Consider the following 22,462-nt stretch of genomic DNA (forward strand, 5'->3'; position numbering starts at 1 on the left):
GGAACTCAGTGCCAGATCACAGAAATTTTTCCTTGCAAAAGTTTCATCCAAAGTGACAAGTTTCCATGAAAAGTTCTGATGAAAAAATGTTCTCTTGGAAAATTCCTAGCAAGCTCTAATCTTCACGTTAAATCATGGCCACGAATTCACAGCACTTCACTCCACACATGCTGACTGGAGCCTAGTAAAACTGTACTGAGCTCTGGTTCCTCCTCCACCCCTCCTTTGGGACATGTAAAGTCTTGCATCCTCTGGGTCCTATATAACCTCCCAGTCAAAAATGCAGTACTTTTTTTTTTGTGAATCAAACTCCTGTTATTTGTCAGGAGCAAAGCATCCAGGTCCGAGTCTTCGTAACTTTCCCTCTTGTACTCACCTAGTCATACCAAGCTATTCTGCCTGCAGGGTTTGTCTCAGATGTCCTCCCTGAATGGTGTGGCAAAGACTTTACAAGCATGGAAGGTTTTTTGTTACTTGCAAAGAGTTACAAGCAACTGAAAATTCTTCACTTGCTCCCTGCTGTTTCAGAAGAGCAGTGCCATCTTCTAAATAAGCAGAGACAGCTGAAAACAGCGATGAATCTCCCCTCCAATGCAGTGCACAATATCATTGAAACTACTTCTGTGAATTCAAATATTTGAATTACAATTCTCAGCTTTAATAGAATTTCTGCCTGCATAGAAATTAACTTATATTCTCTTGGCAGCTTTCAATATCAAGTGGAAATGACACTTTTCTTTCACGAGCACTAAAGATCAGAAGGCAGTCTAACCCCCTACCCTTTAGTTTTTTAGGAGGATGTTTTCCTGCTCTTTCCAAAGCTTGCAACCTTGCCATTTGCAGTCCCATTATTTCCATCTTTCAAAGGACAGCACCGAGGACTTAGCACAAAGCTATCTGCTTATGTGTCATCCTTATTACAAACTCTAGATCCATGTTAAATTGGCACCACAACAGTTGTCATACTGGCAGCTAGGAAGTTACGGAGATCATTGATTTCTATGTGGCAATAGACAAAGAACAGACATTGAGGGCTAAGCTGGCTTGAATTATCTCATATTTGATGTAGGCCAAGTGCAAGCACATGGACAGTTCCCCTGGAGCAAGTAATGTGCAGTAATGTTATGCCACAGCAACTCATTTGCATGCTAAGCCCTTACACTTGTAGCTATTGATCAGTCAAGACACAGTGTTGATCTGACTTTGAGAAGTAGCAGCCAAAGGAATTGTGAACCCTTGGTCTCCGAGCAGAGATTTCTTCCTGTCCAGGTATTAAAAAACAGAATTATTCATTTTGAAATATATCTTCGAACAATCGGCACACATGTGAAACAATAGCCTACCTAGGATGGGAATATATATGGGAGCCATTCAAGCATGTCATATAGCCAACACCACTAACTCTACACAGTTTTCTCTTACTTTAAATAATCAAGGCTTGCAATGCCAAAAAGCTGCAATCCAAATTCTCTCATGCTACTAAATTCTGAGAAATCAGTGTCAGTAAAGAAAGAGCTACTACAATATGCGTGTTACAGTTATATATGGTGACTGCAAGTGCATTATGGTGCCTCCCAGTTTGTGTGCAGTAGAACAGAATAAGGCAAAGAAAAAATAATATTTTCCTTGAAACCTCTTTTCCCTATACTGTCAAAACATCAACTCCTCTGCCATCTTATCCTCCCTAGCTGATAGGGCTCTGCACTTTTACAGTGTTTGTACTTGCTCTGCTTAGAATTCAATTTCCTCTGGTGATCTGCATGCAGGCAAATATTGCCAATGGCACTAATGTATATTTGTTCTTCTTGAATTGCATATAGAAATATTGTTGCTATGCGGCGAGCACAAAACAATCCAGAAGTCACCTGACATCCTCCATCAAACGTTTAGGAGTCATCAAACTTAATTTCCCCTTTGTGCCATAAAACACCAAGAGGAAGCTTTAATAGATTGTATTATGTAACGGTTCTATAAAAATAGCAGGCCAGCACTGGAGCACTTCCTTCCTGAGGCCTAATAACCTATGCTGAAAGGATACACACTGGTTTCCCTGGCAACCATGAGAGATGACACTAGGGGAAAAACAGCAACAAAAGGACCATTTTTTGCTTAGTAAAATAAGGTCTGGCTTCAAGCTTGTGATACAGTGAATACAGAGTTCCTGACAGAGAGAGAACCGGTTAATAATTCTGCTCAGGTCCCAGTGACCTTGCAAGGCTGTTAATGCTTTTCATTTCTATTTGTTCTGCCTATTAAAAACAAAAAAAAAAAAAAAAAAAAAAACAAACCAAAAAAAACACAACAGAAAACTCACCACAGCAAGTATTACAGTTTTAAATCTTTTTTTAATTAAAAAAAGAAAAGTGGGGGGGAGTTGAGGCAGGACCACGTTAGAGATTCATCTACCCTGCTAGCATTTCCACAAGACATTCTCTTTCTTCCCTTCACTTGCATAGATCACAGGATTTTCACATTTCGTTTCAAAAGACTCCTTTCTGTTTCCAAGCTTGCCACGCTTAGTACTCCGTTGTCCAGCAGACAGCTGTTTTCAAGACATGGCCTTTGAAAGTAACCAAAAAAAACCCTCCCTCCCCAAAAAACTCATGACGATACAACACTATGCTAAAGGCACAACCCAGTGGGCCAGAATACTTAACAAGAAGGTCATCTCTCTTGCCTTATTCAGCCCTTCCACAGCCCCCATGCTCCCACAGGGAGCCAGAGAGAAAAGTGACAAAATGTTTTTTGTTTCAGTCCAGCCATCAGGGCTGGTAGGTTCCTTGTGGCATAACCACACGAGCTTATTCTTGTCACCTTCAGTTTTCCCCGGCCAATTTTTAACCCTTGCTTGTTGCATCATCTCCTGCTGAGGCAGTTCCCACACCAACAAGCTGCTTTCTTCACTTGCCTCTCAGAAACCTCTGGCACATTTGGGTATTAGATAGTGCAAAACAGCAGTGGCAATAAGCAAACACACATGTTTCCGAGAGGGAAAAAAAAAGAAAAAAACACAGTTGTTTTCTCTAAAATCTGGAAAGCAGCCGTCTAAGGCTCATTTTCACCCTTTATGAAAAACTCCCTTCCTTATTCTTGTCAGTCAGTAACAGGGGAGGAAACACATTTGAACAGGAAATGTAGTAGTACATAACTCTCCTGCTGAGCAATTCTGCCATCTTGAAGTGATACTGGGCTCCTCACGCAAGTGAGAGAAATATCACACGTACTGCAGAAGAGGAAACCAAGGAACAGAGAGACTAGGTGGTATATCCACAATACATCATCACTCCATAGCAGCAGAAAAAGGAATGCAATCCAAAGCCCGACTAATTTCTACCACTCAGCAGTATCTCTAGCACAGACACATCTCACAGGCAAGAAATAAAAGCATAGGCTAGGGCCATGAAGGTGCCTCTCAAACTGTCCATCACTTTCCCCCTCAGCCATAACAAAGTCTCTCTTGTGTTTTCAAAGAAAAGCTTTGCATCCTAACATGATAAACATTGCAACTCTTCTTTGCACAAGAATTCACATGTGCAAACCACTATTTCATTTGGCATCACCCCTCACAGCAAATAACTATTTTACAGAAGAAGAATGAAAAGGTGCATTACAACAACGTATGTAGTCTACTCACAGGAGCTCTTATTTGACATAACACCTCAAAGACAGGGTAACAACATGTTACATGTAACAAGAATTTCACCTTCCTGACAGTCTTTTCTTTAAGAAATTTTCAAATCAGTAGTCTGCCCAAGGAGGTATTTACTCAAGACAAGCAATATGAAAGAGAATGTAACAGCACAATTTGATTTTCTTCTAGATTTGGTTTGGGAATTTTTTTGTTGTTTCTGGTTGGGTAGGGCATGGCTGGTGGTTGATTTGCTGGTGGGGGGGGGGGGGGTGTTTTGTTTTTAAAGAGACACAGATTTCTATCACCATCCCACATCCCACTCAGACACTCACACTTTAACATGTAACGCATTGCTAAAAATCATATTACTAATGAATCCAAAGTAAAAGCAAATCCAAGTCCCATAGAGATAGTCAGCCTCTAACCTACAGATAACCCTATAATTAGGGTTACAATATCTACTAAGCACTGCAAAGGGTGAATTAAAAAAACCCTCCATAGTTAAATCAACAAAAATTAACTCATTTTTAGTTTGTTTTTTTTTTTAATAATGAAATCTTCTCTGTCAACCTCAATCTTTCTATGTCCACAGTTTTCTGATCTATTTGCAGCAGGCTAGATTTTGAACACAGTATATTCAGATTATTCCTGCAAAATAATGTTACTGTAAACCAGTGGTTTCACAAGGCTACAGAGAGAGGTGATGTTTCAATCAGGAGCCATCCCTGTTACAGAAACAAACACAGTAAATGATCTTTCTTTATGGTGCCATAGATTCTACAGTGTGCTTTTAACATACACTGACACTAGGCCAAATTAATTTTTCACTACATCAGTATAAAGACAGAATAAGATCCCTGTAATTATGTGGCTTAATATCAGGATTACAGCAAAATCTGGGGCACAGACTTTCAGACAACATTTTAAAACAAGTTCCTGGCCACTTGCGATTGCAAAAATCCTAGGGCAGTTTTGGAAGAAGCATTAGGTTGTTAAACCCAGGTATCCTGTCTGAAATACCATTTCTGGTCATTATAGTTCACTTGTTTAAAGTATGTCTTCAGTCTTCAAGTGGATATTTGGATATTCCTCTTCATTTCCTTTTGGAAGTGAAAAGGTGTTTGCTGTGGCTGTATTTCAGCGGGAGATTAAGTCACCCCTACGTGTTACCTACTTCACAGGATCACGCACATTCCTCTAGACCTGTTCACACCGGGTGAAATTCTCCCCATGCTGAAGGCCAGCACAAGGCCAAGGCATTGCATAAGTATTTAAGAGATTAAACAGGGTTTGAGGGGCGTGTAGGCACTGCAGCTGGATAAATTTCCTTCAAGGTGATTTAATTCTGACACACTGACCCTTTCAAATACATACATGAGGCCTTTATGTAGTGTCCCGTTTAGTTGGAAACTGGTGAGAAACAAATGCTTCCACCACCTTCAAGGAAGTTTCACGCACACACTCTCTCGCGCACAAATTCTGCCCAATGTGGCACTGGGAACAGGTTACCAGGGCACTGGTGCAATGCTCTGTGGCTCTCAGTTGTAAGGTTAGCTCTGACACAAGTCTCCACAGTAAGGTAGCAACAGACCATAAGGACAACTGTCACAGAAAAGTTCAACTCCATTAAATCCAACTGCCCAAGCCAACAGGATATTCCAACCTAACATGGGACGGAGCCTCTGAACTGCGCAGAAGCAGCAGCAGCGAGGCAACCTGACCCAGAGCCCAAAGAACTGAAGAGCCCAGTACTAGCGCGGTGGCACAGCAGCACGGTGCACACATTTGCCCCATGCTTGTTCAGCTGCACAGTTGGCAGGTACGGAGGCAGAGAGGGTAATCACTTAACATGTTTAACAGCTCCTGCTCCTACCTGCACTCACTATCTGGGAGCTGCCAGCCAAGCAGCCAAATTTGCTGACTCTGTTGCAGGCTTCATTAATTCAGACAGAAAACCCTCTATCTATCAGAAATGCTTCGCTCTCTGCTAATCAAGCAGCTACTAACAGTGCCCGCTCATACTCCTGACAGGGTGCCAACTCAGACACCACTCACCTGCAGCCCAGTTAGTTAGTTAGTTAGTTATGTTAATTAAGCACCTAAGTAGGTAGTACGTTAACATGTCCGGATTTCAAAAGGCAATATGAGCTCGCTGGGCATTTCCACTTCTGAGTCACAGCAAACAGCATAGGAATAATTAAATCAGCTATAAATGCCTCAAAAATGTAAGCCTCACATGAGACGGACTGTTCATTTGGTATAAGATCAGAGTCCAAGGTTGTTTGAATTTTAAGGGCAAAAGCAAACAATATATCTGCTTCAAAAATTTTTAACACAATAAAGGCAAATTTGCAGTGAAAGATTTAACCCTACAAAATTACCTCCAATCTATATAAGACTACACAAATACAGGGAATATGCAACAGTACTGAAGCAAACTGTAAGGGAGCGAAACAGACATTTGAAAGCATGCCAAGGCATGTTAATATTGCCAATTAGAGTATGCTGAACTTGCAGTCACTAGTAACTGCATACTACCCTGGATATACATTGCTAGAAGCTGACTGTTAACATTTAACCGGGACGCGGGGGCCACAGTGTTATCTTACTGACAGCTGTGGAAACCTATACAAGTTCCTTGGCTTTAGGTTGCACCTACTCAGTGAACGGGAAGAATGGGTTCAACGTACACGGACATGGCACTCTTGGAAAATGACACAAGCAACTTCCTACAGGATCTCTCCAGCTAGGACTTAGGTCTGGATTGCAACCACTAGGCTAGTACCAATCCTGGCAACGGGAATAGGAATTAAGGTCAAATATTTTGTATTCGCAAATTAGTCATTTTCCCAACTACATGACTATGTAAATTTTATCATTTCACCTTTCTGACCACATCAGAGAGAACAGGAGCCCCACAGGCAGCTGAAGCCTTTGATATTTTTAAGTTTGAGAGCAAGCTTTGAAAATAAAGCACATGTCAGGATCAGGTCCTTCAGATTTGCATCTTGATCCTTCTACAATAATGAGGTCTCAGCTGTTTAAAGCAGGTGCCCATACAGTAATATTTTCTATTTTGGAGAAGGAGGTTATATATGAAAATATAAGAGCTACCATGCTGTCTCAGAACAAAACATCTACCCCAACAGCCTGTGCCCTAATAGTAGCGGAGAGCAGATATCTAAGAAAGAGCAGAAGAACTGGGTCAGCACATGCGATACCTCCCTGGCAGTCTCCCAGCAGCCAACCATTTGAGGATCAGAGACTTCCTGTGCCAGACTTCTTTTTATCTATTTAGTCACCCTCAATTAATTTCTTTTTCATGAACCTGTCCAGTTGACCCTTGTACCCATAAAGCACACTATCTGGTTGCTTTAAGCAGATAGACAGGTATCCATGGTATGCGAGTCAGAAGCATTTTACTGCTACTGAAGGGAGGAAACTGCAAACCAAGAGCTTTTGCAAGACTGCATGCTTAAAAGCTCACGATTTCACCACTACCACCACCCACCATGTAGGCTATGTGATGGAATCAACAAGTAACAAAAGAGTTCAATAAGGTAGGCTAAAGCCATACATCTAGATGCTACCAAGTTCATGAGGGTGCAGCAACCGGGAGCCTGAAAACAACTCAGGATTCGAGGTTTTTTTAACCAGACAGCTAAACAGCCTCTGAAGTATCTTAAAGCAAGCAGAAGTTTGCAGGTGTGTCCCTATTTAAAGTGCTACAAAGGTGACTCTGCAGAATAACACAAAGAAATTATTTTCACAGAATCACAGAATCATATAGGTTGGAAAAGACCTTTAAGATCATTGAGTCCACCCGTAGTTTCTTAGCTCCAAATGCATGACGGAGGAACCACTAACTGACACCACCAAATAACAACCTCTAATTAGTCTCTCCATTAGAAACTTGGTTGTGGTGACACGTTAAATGAAGACAGACAAAGAAATGAGACAGCGTAGAAACACTTCAGACACACTACCATGATTTTGAAGCCAAAATTCCACCAATTTTCATCACAGCAAGAAAGATCTCATAAGACTAAAAATAAATCCACCAGAAGCATCAAAGCAAAAGTTACTGTCCCGGCACTTCTGAAAGATTTACCCATAATCCTCTTCAATGTTGTGCCAGCAAGAACTGCAGTACTTAAGTCCTACTTAAGCATTGAAAATAGCCTTTAAGTGGGATTGAAGTGAAGCAAAGCAACCATGCAGACCTCTTGCACAGGAGGGAATTCTGCCATCTGTGCTCAGCACAGAAACCAGTCAGCACTGCATCTGGTCAATGGATCATCTTCTGTTACTGTGCGCAGTACCTGAACAAGGTACCTTTCCTTCTGGAGACTTTCTGTAGTGAAACTGAAGTATACATATATCACCTAATCTAGTCCTCTTATCTGTCCCTGTTTTACAGATTCAATTACTGTCCCTGTTTTACAGATTCAAAGCGAAGCAGAGAAGGCGGCAGAACTTGAAGACATAAAAAGCCCCTTTAAAAAAAGCTCAAAAGATCTCTGAATGGAAGCCCAGCCTTTTGACCACAGAAGGACAGAAAGATTCTTGAAGACCTCTATTTTATTCACTCCACGTTGAGCAGCTTTGACTGTAAACCAGAAATGGTTAATCCAGGTCCCAGCACAACTAGATTATTAGAGAAAAACCAAGTCACAGACACTTAATGAGACCCTCCTAACATGCGCATACACACACTGAGAATAAAACCCTGGCAAATCACCTAGCATCTTCAGTCTCTTGTCCTGAATACAGGCAGAGAACACGCTTGCTGCCTGCACAAGGACAGAGCAGGAAAGGTCATGATCTCACCTTTGTGCTGCACCAGTGCACACGCTTCATTCTTGGTAAGGACGTTAGTGCTGTCTCTGATTTACACTTTCCAGAGACCCCTGGAAGGAATCCTGCCTGAGCCAGCCCAAGCACTGTAAGGATTCCTACAGCATGTAATCCAGGAATACCATCCCCTACCATGCCACAGACAAGCCTTCTACATGCAGACCCACCACTTAGGAATTCATGCTCTCTAAAAATAGAAAACTTCATTCCTGCAAGCATATCTCACCGACACACGTTAGTGTCTGTCACTGGAAGTGCTGAAGAGCCTGCCACTTACAAGGCACACCACTATGAATCTCCCCTAAAACAGGCAGTGAAGATAAAGGAAAAAACCAAAGAAAGAAAGAAAGAAAGAATAAAATTTTTCATCTTGTTTTGGGTTGGGTTTTTTTCCCCTCAGTAAGTATTCAGTTTGTAGCAAATATTTTGTTTTTTACAAGTGCTCCAATAATGTCTCCTATGCACAAAAACAGTTCCTTTCTCTCCAAGAGCCCATACTGCTGCTAACGCAGGTCACGTTCACTCAGATAATAGCTGTGTTTTGCATATGACCCGTCACTCTCGTGAATATAGCTCTGCTCAAAACTGCTATTCAAGAGTGGAGACTGTTGCGCTAAGTACTACACACAACACATCGTGCCACGCTCCCACAAAGGAAGACTAGCTTTACACACGCTGAGGTCTTAAACAGCTACACAGCCAAACCTACAGTGGTCTTCTAGGGCAGTTTCTGACAACAAGGATTTATGGATTGAGCCCATCACTATATCGTTTAGTGTAGCAAAGATTAAGACAAAATGGTTGCATTTGAAACAAGGCTGTTGTAATAAGAACCATTAACCAAAAATCCTGTTTTTTAAACTAAGCTTTTCACTTCAGTTTTCAGATAATTAAGATTTTCTGAGTTTGGTTTTCAAATATTCTGTCCTCCATTTTCAACTCTATGATCCTCTCTTCTCTAGAGAAGGAAGAACAGAAGAGAAAAATTCCTAGTGTCACTTTCTCCCTCTTTTTCTAAATCAAACAAAACAGAAAAGAGATTTTGCTAGGAAAAAAAAAGCAAAATGAAATCCTATGTGTCCAGAACTGAGAGCCAAGTCTACCTGAAATACAAAAAAGCTCCACGTTCCCTGCTGCTCCTGAGTATAAGCTCTAGCTTCAAGCTCTGTGGAACCTGTGCTGTTAGCTGTTACTTCCTTCAGGCAACTTCTGCAGGGAAGTTAATTCTGCTTCCGAGTCATATCTTCAGGCCTCTTTTTGCATGTTTGCTGTTATGCAGCCAGCACATCAAGGCAAACATTTGGAATAAAGCTTTGGGTGCAAGCCACATTTGCTGTTGAATTAACAAAGCCAATGCTACAAAAACAATTAATCATGCTTCAAGGTACAAAACAACTGTCCTTTTTGGACAGAGGAAAGGAACAGCCAGCCCCTCATTGTAGCCTCTCATTTGGACAGATACCTGGCAAGAAATACCACTGTTGTCTGAAGCACTGATAAAGGCCAAAGGCTGAGAGCAGCTAGGAGACAAGATAAGCCATTGGTCTGACCTAGCAAATCATATCCTTTGTTCATCGTGTTTCCTGCGGATTTGAAACAGCTCTTCCCATTCTCTCTAAAACCAGATAAATAAAGAGTGATGGCTTTAGAGCTTTTCAAGTGACAAGAGCAGGAGGAAAGGCAGGCCTATAGTAATAGGCTTTAACAAGTATAGTATCAGCTGACATAGGAACCCATATATTGGCTTATTGAGCAGATTCCTCCCACACAAAGTAACAATAGTTTGCTCCTTCACATGCAGGTCTAGTAAAGCTTTAGTACTTCCTACAGCCATGTTCCTAATTAACAAAAAAACCCCCAAACAAACAAAAAACAAACAAAAAAACCTACACACCAATACAACCCCAACAACAAAAACAACTAAAATAAAAAAGCCAACACCATCCTGAAAAGGCCAAGCTACAAGACAGGATGTGGGGGAAGAGGCTAGTTTTTCAGCACTAACCCTCTCATGAGGCTTACCTGATCTCAAGTGCCTGATAAGTATCTGATACCACACGACAATTTTCAAGTACAACACTGAGAAAAGGCAGTAATAATGTTGCGTGTTGCATAGGACAAACACTCTGTGCAATTAGAGAATAACAAAGAGCTGGCACAGAGCACAACGATCCTCTCCATGGCATCTGTTCTTATTGGTGTTACACCACCAGAAAAAAAGTGGTGTTGCCCGAGCATTCTGAGGGAGTGGAAATGGCATAATCAAGCTGTAGCACACTAAGAGAAAAATGACTTGCACTTTGTCTTCCAGATATTCTCACACTCACCATCCAAGATGAACAAAACACCCACAATAAGGTTTGTGGTTAGGGCAAAAGTAAATTTTCAAATTTCTCTGACACTGTCCTGGAAGTTTACATTGTAAGAGTCAAATTTTATGCACCTGATTATGCTCATCACACACCTCTGAAAGTAAATATGGCTAGCCTGATATGGGACTATCTGGGAGAGAATAGGTCAACAACTGTAGGAAGAAATTTGACATGGTAAGTATTGTAAATGAACTCTAAATTCTATCAGTTTATTTGCACAATTCTTACTCACAGAAATAGCCCTCATCTTTAGTTTGGTTCCTTTAAGTTCAGCACTTGTCTGAATAAATGTTGTATGCTCAAATACAGCGATACTGACAAAAATCGGTGCAATATTCCATGACTCTCTACAGTTGGACAAGGAATCCTCTATATGATGCTTCTGACAGTTCCTCTGTGCAATTCAACAGTTTTATCAAATATTTCTAGTTATCCTTTCATAGTTATAAAAGCAGAAAAGAAAATAAAGAACAAACAATTTAAAAACTACAGCTAGAATACAGAAATCTGAAGTTATTCATAGATTTTGGACAAAACACATAAGAGAGATTGTAAGAATGCCTTGTGAGTTTGTAGTGTTCCACCCTAACAACTTCAGAATGAGGAAGAAAATAATTCAGCTCTAGACCAAAAGATGAGTGTGTTTTGGGACTTTGTGGGTTTTTTTCCTTCTAAGACTCAAAAAAGAATTCTCTTCACTGTAAAGGATGTTTCACAACTTTAGGGCACCTACAGATCAGTCAAGAAGACAAATACATAAGTGATGTCCACTATGATTTATGGTACCTTCTACCAGAATATATACCAGCAAATGGTCTCCAAGATTTCACGGTGACTGGATTTTAATCCCATCAGTGAACAGCTGGTCTGTTCCCAATAAAACACAAAATCTACCTCCTTTCAGAGTTTGTCCAGGAACAGGTTTGAATGAAGTTGGGGGGGTGGGGGGGTGGGGAAGTGTCCCATACAGTGCATTTGTCTACTTTTAAATGTCTTAAACCAATGGGGATCCCAGCAATTATTCTAGGAGATAGGTATTTTGCCCAAGCACTTTTGTTGATTTAAACAAAATTGTTGTGCACTACATTTTTGCTCAACTTTGAGATTCAAGTAAACTAAAAACCTCAGAATTATTCTCAGGTCAAAACCACGAGATCCAAAGGAAAATGGCTAATTTCACATAGTTTTGATACTGAATCATATGGTAAAGCTAGGCTCACACAGTAGTTTTTAGGAAAACGTGTTTACCCAAAACTGGATAAACAAAATCTGTGAGGAGTTCACCCACAACTGCATTTTTAAAGAGTTCATTCTTGGCACAGATGGGGACAACTCCCGTCAGCTTGAATGGAAAACTCACCTGTTTATGCCAGGACTAACTCTGGTCTCCAGCATCTGCAAACATAAGGCAGAGGACCTGCTTCCCCACAGCTAACTGAAGTTTTACACCTTTGTAAATTCACTCTTTTTGATGAGGTACACAGCAGCAAAACAGCGGTCAATCAGGATGTGGGCTAGTTTGTTTTCAGAGATATTCAATACGCAGCAGACGCTGTGCCATATTTAAGCAATAAAGAGCACTGCTTCTGTCCATCGTAAGGACTTGTTTGGAATTATAAAGACACATGGTATTTTTAGAGGCTGAAACAAACATACTGACTCACACTCACCACTGCCAATTGAGAATAAGGCACATTTACTGATGTAACCAATGTTCCACTTCAATCCGCTTTCCCATCAAACCTCAACGTTTTATTTTAGCTGCAAAAAGGTTTATTAAAACCCTGCAGCCACATGATAATTCTCTCAACTAAGAAATGCAATGCGAAGCTTAAAAAAAAACCGAAAACCTATGCAGTCCCACTTTTTTAAAAAAATCTTTAAAATCACCCTAAGCTGTATCCAGCATTCCACTGAGTTCATATTTTATGGTGCTGATTAAATGAAAAGAACGACAGTTGTTTCTCCCCCCCACTTGCTTTTTTTTTTTTTTTAACACACCCAAAATCAGGAAATACAGTATAATATCTCCAACTCTGTCACCAGATATAACTTCAGACAAATTACTGAATACTTTGTGGATTCATCTTGCTGTCCTTAAGTGGCAGATAATAATGATTTGTATTTGAACTACAACAGCATCATCACCCTCTTCCCCACAAGCTCAGGTTTTCTATTATACGAGTCAGACACAGCTGACAAACATATAGATGCTTACCTACCCATTTCAGTAAAAGCTTGAAGTTTGAATCCTAGTACTTAAGCTGTGTGGGTTTTTTTTAACTTGTTAGATGGAAGATGATGAACATGCTGTATTTATCACTTGGTTCCAAAGATACCTCTTAGACACAGAGCAAGAATATCTTTGCAAGAAGTTATCTAAGCTGGAGTCTTCAGTCTTCTCTAAATATTTACTGCTCCAAGCAAAATGCAGCCGAGTGAATGACACACTGCTTTTCTCCTAGATGACAGCAAACAAAAAGCACAGGAAAAATTTATACTGTAGTGAATCATATGCATATTTTGACTGGTGGAAGCTCTGCCAGAGAATGGAAAGAAAGATTAATTTAGTTGGTTTATCCCTTCCTTCAACTTCCACACAGACTAAAACAGTGCCTCCTTACAAAGCCTGCCCACATCCTGGCTCCCCTCCAGGGAGGCACTGGTGTATGCAGGCTGTGTATCAGACAGCACTTTGTCCTGGCCAGGATGTGGTCTGCCTTTGTAACGAGGCCTATGCAAATGGTTGCCCATGAGCCCTTGCAGCCAACTGTGGCAAATACCACTTGTTCCTTCACTAGACATAAATGAACTGTAGCTACCTCAAAGCACAACAAACAATATAAGAAAAGAAGGGAAAACATCCAGATTTAACCAGATTAACGATAACGGCTCTCCTGAGGAAAGACTCCCTGAAGAGGAGAATTCAGGGAGTTATTAGCAGCCATTACCCAAGTTTCTAGTTTGTGATGTGCCATGCAGTGAGAAATACAAGTCTATGACTTCCCTCATAAAAGTATTTGGGAGGATTATTAGCTTCGCAGAAGACAGATTAGTCACAGCGCAAACTGCCGTCCTAAACATTTCATATTTGTTTTGCATCCCCAGCATCCCGCTAAAAATAAAAGCAATAGGAAAAAAATATCTGTGCTGGGCTTAGAAACAAATGCACAGCTGAACTGTCAAGAAGGCCACCATTCCTCTACTGCACTAAATACTCTTAACTCATCTTCAACCCTTATTTCCGCCACTTTGCTTAAGCCTGGAACACATGACTTCAGAAAAACTGCTTCTTATCACAAATTGCTATTGTAATGTTTGTATTAGAAGACAGGAGAACAATGAACAGCAAGGAATTCCTAGGGTTTTTCCTCGAACTTTCTTACCTTAGTCCTGCCAGCATGTTGTTAATGCATGATCTTGGGAAAAAAGATCAAAAGATTTTCTGCTGTGACTAGTTTTCAGGGATGCAGGACTCTATTTCTGAAAGCAGAGAGATTAGGGTGACTGAAGTCTGAAGTACTGATACGGCACTGGAAGAATTGGTGCTGACAGCAAGCTCTTAACTCATCAGCAGATGTAGTTCTTGTCGAGTGTATTCAAACTAGGTCACAGAGTCAAAAATTCCATGAAAGCAGTAAGAAACAAGGAGCAGCCAGACTAGCCTCTCTCATGATTAACACAAGATATCCACCTCTGTCCACATATGGACTCCATCACCTTGACTAGAGAAAACAGTTTCAAGGGACTATTAGATCCGGATAGATCACGTTTGGATAGTGGCACACTTGGAACAAATTAAAGGAAAGTTGTGTCCAAGCCTCCACAGCTGACATGGAAATAACACTCCTCAGAAAAACACTGAACTGTTCAGCAACTTGAGCACTGGGACCCAAGTGTTAAAGACCACAGCCCCTCCACTTTCTTTGCAGATCTCAGGCCCAGGACAAATTATGAAGAAAACAGAAAGTAGAATAGCTAAATATGCTGGGCCCACCATATTTGCAGCATCCTCATGTAAACAGACTCACATGCCACCCTGACCCTATTGGAGAAGAGGTTTGAGACCACTTTCACTAGGCTTTTACACCAACCTTCAAATCAGCTGGGTGACATTGCCACCTCTCATATACCAAGCAATAAAACAGAAACTAACAAATTTTGGGCCATTCCAGAAAAAAAATCTGCTGCCTGCAACTCTTGTTAATCCACAAGCTGCTCGGGGAATACTGTCAGTAAAAGCTTCCAACATCAAACAGAGATCAGTTAGCAAACCCAGTGCCAATGAGTTAATCAGATTTGAACCTCTGCTCAGCTATTCCCTTTCTTTGGGAAAACTGAGGACCATTCATCTTCCACAACTTTTTAAATGGAGATTCACTGGCTGCCAGGCAGAGACAGACTGTAAACTGCATCCAAACAACACTGACAACATCCACCAGCATCAGCAGGTGCTCGGCACCACACAGCTCCCTGTTCCTGGTTTAGGAAAGCGCTTCTCTAACCCAGAGGTCTAGGGCACAGCAACGGGGAGATTCTTCCCTTCAGGTTTCTCTGAGCACTGTCTCACAGTGCTCAGTACAGAAGGGGCTCAACAGCAGTCCTGATTTTCACTTACTGTTCAGTCAATGATTTGGGATCTTTTTGTGTACTAAGCACTCATTGCTTGCACTGCTGTGAGCAGACAGGCAAGTTACAGCTGGGAGTCAAGTTGGGAACAGATACAGCAAAGGCTAATGTTATTCCAGGGCACTCTGAATCAGTCTGTTAGGACCTGTTGTGACAGGACATCCAGCTAAACCTCATTTTCTTCTTAATCTTACTTATTATCAACACTGGAGTTATATGATATACCAGAACAACCTTCCAAAAAAATTAACTTTAGGTTTATAAATCTTACTTACGCACTTACAAATCACCTGTGCCTGTCTACAAAGATTTCAATTTGGCAATAACACTCTTCTGTCTTATAGCACAGTCTCCAGCAACTTCTTGCTTCACATTCTGTTTCAGATGTTTTTCTTTTCCCAGAGCACCACCCTTTCCCCCAGCCAGTTTCATTCCGCTCCTAATGGAGATAGGGTTAAATTTACAAAGTGTTTTTATCCTAATTACAAGCCTTTCAGCTAGTACCTTGGTCTTAGCCTCAGCAGGAAATGATATGCAAAATATACTTTCATGCATCTGACAGTCCCCAAAACTACCGGTCATATAAATTCTGCCAATTTACTCTAATTAAAGCTAAGCAGTGTCGTGTGTGCTTAAATGGTCAATCTGTCTTGAAGTAATTATACCTGAAGGCAGGAATACATCAGAGTTTCCTTCTCTTGGAATTAAACTCAGATGGGCAACTGAGAAACAGTCAAGGGACATTTGCTGATGATTAAATCCAAATCACATCTCCTTTCAGTGTTCTTACCAAGTACAAGCTGCTGCACGGATGCTGATAGATTTGTGGAGGAAGGAGGCAGATGGTACAAGGCACTTGTCAACACTGCACTGCCTACACAAGGCTCTCTCTCACATCCAGTGTTGCAGAGGCCCTGAAGCAATACATTAGGGAGTCAAAATGAGACTCTCTGAGACAATGTAATATACCATACAGTATGTTCAGTACCACTGCTAAGATTTCATGTGATTCTTAGTGTTCTGTTTCATTTGCAAGGTAACTACTGCACCGGTTGAAGATCTGCTTAATTAACCTTTATTATCAACCCTGACCACCAGCATAAAGATGATAAAAGCCCTCTTCCAAATCAGATGCTAAGTTCAGGGCTCACTCTCTCCCCCTTTGGAAGCTCTCATCAAATCTTTACACTTCATTTTGGCTGGCGGGGTCAGCTGAGTATAGGAACCATCAGATTGTAAAGAGATTCTTCATGGGAAGTTCCCCTTTTAAAGGGGCAGCTTATACAGGAAAACATCTGAGCAATCTCACGTTTTGATGTAAGCAAAGATGGAAGAAGAGCCACCAGGCAGAGCTCCCAGTGGGCAGGAGAATGTTAAAGTCCCACCTTCCACACTGCAATGTCAGAAGACATCTCTCATGTCTTGATGGTCCTTTAGAGAAGACCAGAGATGACTTCTAGAAATTGACAACATTGATTCAGTTAGGAAAAGATGAAGAGGTTGCATTGCTCCATCCAAATCCTCCTTCCTGCTCTCACATACAGAGCAAGGCACATAGAAAGCAGAGAGAGAATGAGAACAAGAGAAATCATTAACCACTAACCACACTTACACAACCATATTTTCTGTGCCACTCAACAGCATGTAACTCCAAATTCACACCACTCCAGACACAGTGCTCAAAGACTGTTAGTCAGAAGGATGCATACTTTGGCCCTCTAGGAGCTGACAAATTCAGCTTTATCTCTCTGGGATCTGACTAGCCCATCCTGTCACACAGGAAGATGATTATGAATGACAATGCAATGAGTAACTTTTTAAACAGGCAAAAAAAATCTGACTTGAATATTCTGCTTAGATTCTCGTCCTTTGCTGGTTCAGTGACACGGTGCTAAGTTTCCTGCAAGGAGAAGGACATACTAGTAGAAGACAGTCTATTTCAGCAGGGACTAAATTTGCTGCCATTCAAGAGATAACAATACCAACCTATAAAAGCTTATATAGGCACATTATTAAAAGATTATCTTAAGTCCAGGTTCAACCTTCAAGAACATAATTTGACAGATGCAACAAACTATAAAAGGAAAATCCAAAAGACCTGTGCAGCTCTTATCTGTAAGCTATCCAAGAGTTGTCCATCCTCAAAACAAACCAAAAAAAGCAGCTTTTTGTCCAGCTTAGACTTGCAGACTTGCACTCCTTTTACAAGAGGTGAAACTATGTCCCCTTCCATTCTCCCATTAATCACCTTCCCTATTTTAACACAAACATGGTTTTATTTTAGTGACATTAAAATATTTAGAGGGATACCTATCTAGGAGTCAGTATTCTTTATTCCTTTATTACAATAAAATCCAGCTATGCTCATCACAACAGGCCAGTTCTTCCTATCCCTCTGAACTTGGCCCTTTCCAAAACGCCAGAAACACATCTCTTCAGGCGTACCTAAAATAATCTACTGGTACTTATCTAGTAATATTCTGGGTTTTCAAAACACAAGCATAAACACAGCAGAGATAATTATATGACAGAAATCACTGTTTACTTTGTGTTTTGTTAATACACTTCTAGGAGATTAACCTGCTAAAATACTTGGGGCGGAGGGGGCTTTTAAAAGCTGCTTTGGCATTACAAAATGTGCAGTATCAGGCACAGGAGAGAAGGGAAAAGACAAAAACAAAGCACACAGTTGTCCATCATCAGAGTAGGCAAAGCAGGATCAGCTGCTTTTTGAAGATATTTTGTTGTTGTGAGAGACCTCACAACAACAAAAGGGAGGGACCTCACAACAGAGTCTCCAGGACTGCATGTTCCATTCCAGTCTCACTGTGGAGTACTGGTTGCAGCATGACTGTTAATCAGTACTAACTGTGAAGAGAGGCGCTGGGGCAGGAACAACTGTCCACCACGAAGTCAGCTGAGCCAGTAACTTCACTTCATTTTAGCCTTCCTAAGGGCTATCAGATGTTAGTGATTTCAGGTCACTAGGAGGAGTAGGTAGGTATGTGTCGGCCCTGGCAGTGAATGATGTTAGGACACTAAACTTATCTCCTGAAATATCTAGTCTGTTTTAGCCCAGCTAAAAACAGAATAAACTAACTTTTACCATTAAACCTGATTCCAGTAGTCCTATCCAAGTGTAAGGTTTCTCAGTCACAAGCATGTCTTGCCTTTAAAAGAAAGGAAAGAAAAAAAAAGCCAAGTAAATATTCTCTATGGAGACATTTAAGATTCCCTTCCTTCCCCCTAGCAGCAGTAATGTATGTATCTTCATCTTTTGGACCTTTTCCAAAGTGCTTAACTTTGGAATTTACATCTTATGCTTGCCACAGCAAGTGTCTCTCTAGACTAAAGCTCCTCTCCTGTATTGGTCTATATTCTGTCACTCCTCCTTTTCCCCAGAGCTTGCAGTAATGACTGGACAGCTTCTTTGCAGTAATTGTGGTCTGTCAGAAAAAACAAAGGAGAGGAAGTGTGTATCATTTGGCTGTCTACTTAATTTTAGTGTAACAATTCCATTTTTAGGTACACAGAGTCTATAATAGAATGGGCATATCCGAGTTTAGCACACAAAGCTCTAAATACGACTGCTACTTTACAAAACCACAGCACAGAATAGCAATTGTTTCTAGCATGGTAACCGCAGTGATTGAGAGATGCCCAAAGTAACTTGTTTTTTAAAGGAGAGACTTCAGTGTGTGGTGGTAAGCTCTGAAACCACCGATATAAATGGATTAGGCCGTGAGCACGGCAAACAACAGTTCCATTACTTTGGCTTAGATCTGTTTTCACAAAGCTACAGAGTACTTAAAAAAATCTCCTTGCTCTTTCCAATATCACTGGAGGGCTGGGTCAGGAAAGAGATACTTTCTGCAAGCACACACCAGGATATGCTAATATTTTCAAGCCTTTTGCTTCGCTGTCAGGCTATTCTTACTTTGCTTCTAATGCTACATGAATGTTTGACTGCTGTTTCCAGTCCACATAACAGCTATATTACTGGAGGTTCCAGTCTGTTGTTTTTCTTCGAAGCTAGGCTTCGGTCTTGGTTAATGTTTGCCCAGAAATATGTAATTGCGGACTTCCTCCTCATAAACCGTTCCAGAGCGCAGGCTGCCATCCTACCATGCTATTATTATCTGTGTGCCTGCAGGCTAGAGCAGGGTGTGCTCTCACATTGGAGAGGATAGATAACCCTTTCCTTGCAGGAAAGGCACTACATGCCTTTGATTGCTGCTGCTGCTACTAAAGCAGACTACCTGAAAGTTTTGCCAGGTCATTTTCTGCCCCTAGATTATAGAATAAAAATCGTTTTAGCACAGGCCTACTTAGGGTGCCCCCACTACGGGAAGCTGAGAATAAAATGACTTTTCAAGCCTCCTACTTCATAGCCACTGCATGTACTTATTTGTGCTTCTTAATTCTCTATTCTGCCTGATTGTCCACACATTAAAAAAATCCAAGTTTAAAAAAAAAAACAACAAACCACAAGCTCATTTTCTACGTTTTTCCCACGTTGTTAAATATTCTTACCTACAGAAGGAAAGAAAAAACCTGGAGTAATTTCTGTATAAAGCTCAGATTTTCAAACAGACAGCAATATAGTAAAATTCAGCATGAGAAACATTTTCTGGGAAAACAATCAACAAACTAAACACTTTTATTCTATTTTGGGCACAGGTATTCAAGCCAATACAGTGCCAGAAATGCAGTATCAGCAATGATAGTAAAGCCCCAGGCATTAGCAGAAAGTTAGGTAATGTTCAGAATTTGCAGTGGTGAATATGCCCCAATAAAGAAAGCCCAATTAATTTTGAGCTACTGAAAATATCTTTAAAAATCTCTCCTCTCCTGAGAATTGCCCACATCTTCCAGGGATAACATAGAGAATCCATGGCATAATCTTTGCAACATTATGTAAAATGACCAGAAGGTTTACAATAAAACAAACTCAAGAAACTTAAGAAATTAAACAGATGAAATCTCTTCAGATACTTTGTAGGTAACAGGTCTTCTAAGGTCTTGCCCAGATCCCTGCTGGTGATAGCCTGGCATGCTTTCCAGTCTTGACATTCCCTCTTTGCCCTCAAACCACCCAGATCTGGGAGCTGTCGGAGTGTGTTAAGGCTCACATGCAGTCTATTCACCTGGATTGCCTCTAAGGAGAAACAAGGGGAAAGTGGAAGTCAGTTTGAGCCCAGAGGCTCACCCTAATATTCAGGGTATGTCTGGCACACGCATCTAGTCCCAGGAACTGGGAAGGCCTCCTGGGTCAAGTAACACAGGCATAGTCTAAGAGGTTCACTGTCCTTGAACAAGCAGATCACACTAAACAGGGTGGATCAGGCAGAACTCGCACACTAAACAAAATAAATCTGTGTCCAGCTCCTCTGCTCACAGAGATTAGTGAATATCTGAAGTGCAATGAACTAAAGCAGTACCTCAGGTGGAGGAACAGTACAGGAACAGTACAGCTTTCCCTTCCTTCCAAATTAAAATTCTTTGACAAGAGCAACAGCTGGAAAAAGTTTAGCCATCACTTAAACCAAAAGGTATCTTTATTTCTGACAACAGCTGGTTTTGAAGCACTTGATGTTTTTAGTAGCTTTCAGATGCCTCTTCTTCCTGAGCTCACTACAAACTACGTGACAGTTTAGAGAAGGGCTATGTTCCACATAAAAATGACATACAGGAGAAAGATATTCTAACACAGAACAGAAGTGACAGCTTAGAAAACTTTGGACAGACTTATAGCTAAAAGGTTATTTTTGGAAGGGAAGGAGGACTGAGCAAGTCTCAGGATAACAAGCCAGAGCTCTACCGACATTCAGGACAGACTCTCACAGAGAAATTACTGAAGGACTAAGAGTTTATTCTCAAACCAATTACAATCTGCCATGCAAGAGGAGTCACCTACTCCAGCTGAAAGTGAGAAGGCTGTTGAGCACACATACAATGGAAATTATGTTCTGAATCAGTAGTAGCTTTACAAGACTGACAAACCCTACGTCAGTGAAACGTCAGCTCAGACTAACATGTATGATAGAGTCATCCACATATTGTTATTGCCTGCGGTAAGACACCAGGGTCCCAGGATATCACACAACCAAAATCTTTGGGGTTAATTGCAATCTCTCATCAGTGTAGTTCATGTCACAGGGAAAAAAAAAAACAACTGCACACACGAGACACAATACCTTAGATGTTACTCTGGTACTGCTAAGTTAGCTTGGCTTAGTAGCTTGACACAAATATTTGCAATAATTTTTCTATTTTCAATTAATAATTGCAATTTTAGAGGTGCCTTTTGGTGAAACGAAGAACTAATGCAAAACTCTTAATCATGTTATAGGGATCTCATGTTAAGTGATACTGAAGTCTCAGACTACCAATGCTGGATGAGGTAGACTCCGCTGAGTAGTTCCTGAAGATTTACAGCCGCATCTTACTGAAAGCATGCATCACAAACTAAGTTACAGTGAACGGTTGTATCTAGGCAGTTTTTTCAAAGTTTACAAAACTGTAATGTCTTCGATTCCGTTTCATTAAATAGATACTATTCATTTTTGTGCCTTCCCAGACATCAGTGAATTCACTTAACATCTGAGGAAAGATCACCCTCATAAACTATCATGCTTTACTTTGAAAGCTTAGCTTATTTACTTTCTTAGCTTAGTTTCTACCACTAAAAACGCATGGATAAGAAAATATGTTTGTATTAGGAAACGTCTGCTGGAAATTCCCCATGAACTTACCAATAAAATTAACACAAAATAACAGCAAATTGTGCTTCCAATCCCAAACCAAAGTCACTGCAGTATATAGATATGTTAAGCATTCACACACTCGTGACCCCATACACACACAAGCTTAAATTAGATAGCACAGCTTTGCTGTCTTCGTTGGGCCAGAGTGTGAAATTTTACAGCCACTGCTCTTATAGGAAATGCTCTGGGATATTAATAACTACCTG

The 22,462-nt window shown here is 40.8% G+C and overlaps 1 long non-coding RNA gene across 2 annotated transcripts in view; it reads right to left on the reverse strand.

Moving 5' to 3' along the window:
• LOC140652442 (uncharacterized) overlaps positions 1-22,462 on the reverse strand; it is a 236,781-nt gene that overhangs the window by 201,693 nt on the left and 12,626 nt on the right. Inside the window, exon 1 of one of the 2 annotated variants that reach the window (XR_012042795.1) lies at positions 8,462-8,578. The exons of the other annotated variant lie outside the window; for it this stretch is intronic. This is a non-coding gene — a long non-coding RNA (uncharacterized lncRNA). Of the gene's footprint in view, positions 1-8,461; positions 8,579-22,462 lie in introns of those variants that run through there. 2 annotated transcript variants of the gene reach the window in all.

Source organism: Ciconia boyciana, chromosome 5 (assembly GCF_034638445.1).
Source record: "Ciconia boyciana chromosome 5, ASM3463844v1, whole genome shotgun sequence".
In the NCBI taxonomy this organism is placed as follows: Eukaryota; Metazoa; Chordata; class Aves; order Ciconiiformes; family Ciconiidae; genus Ciconia; species Ciconia boyciana.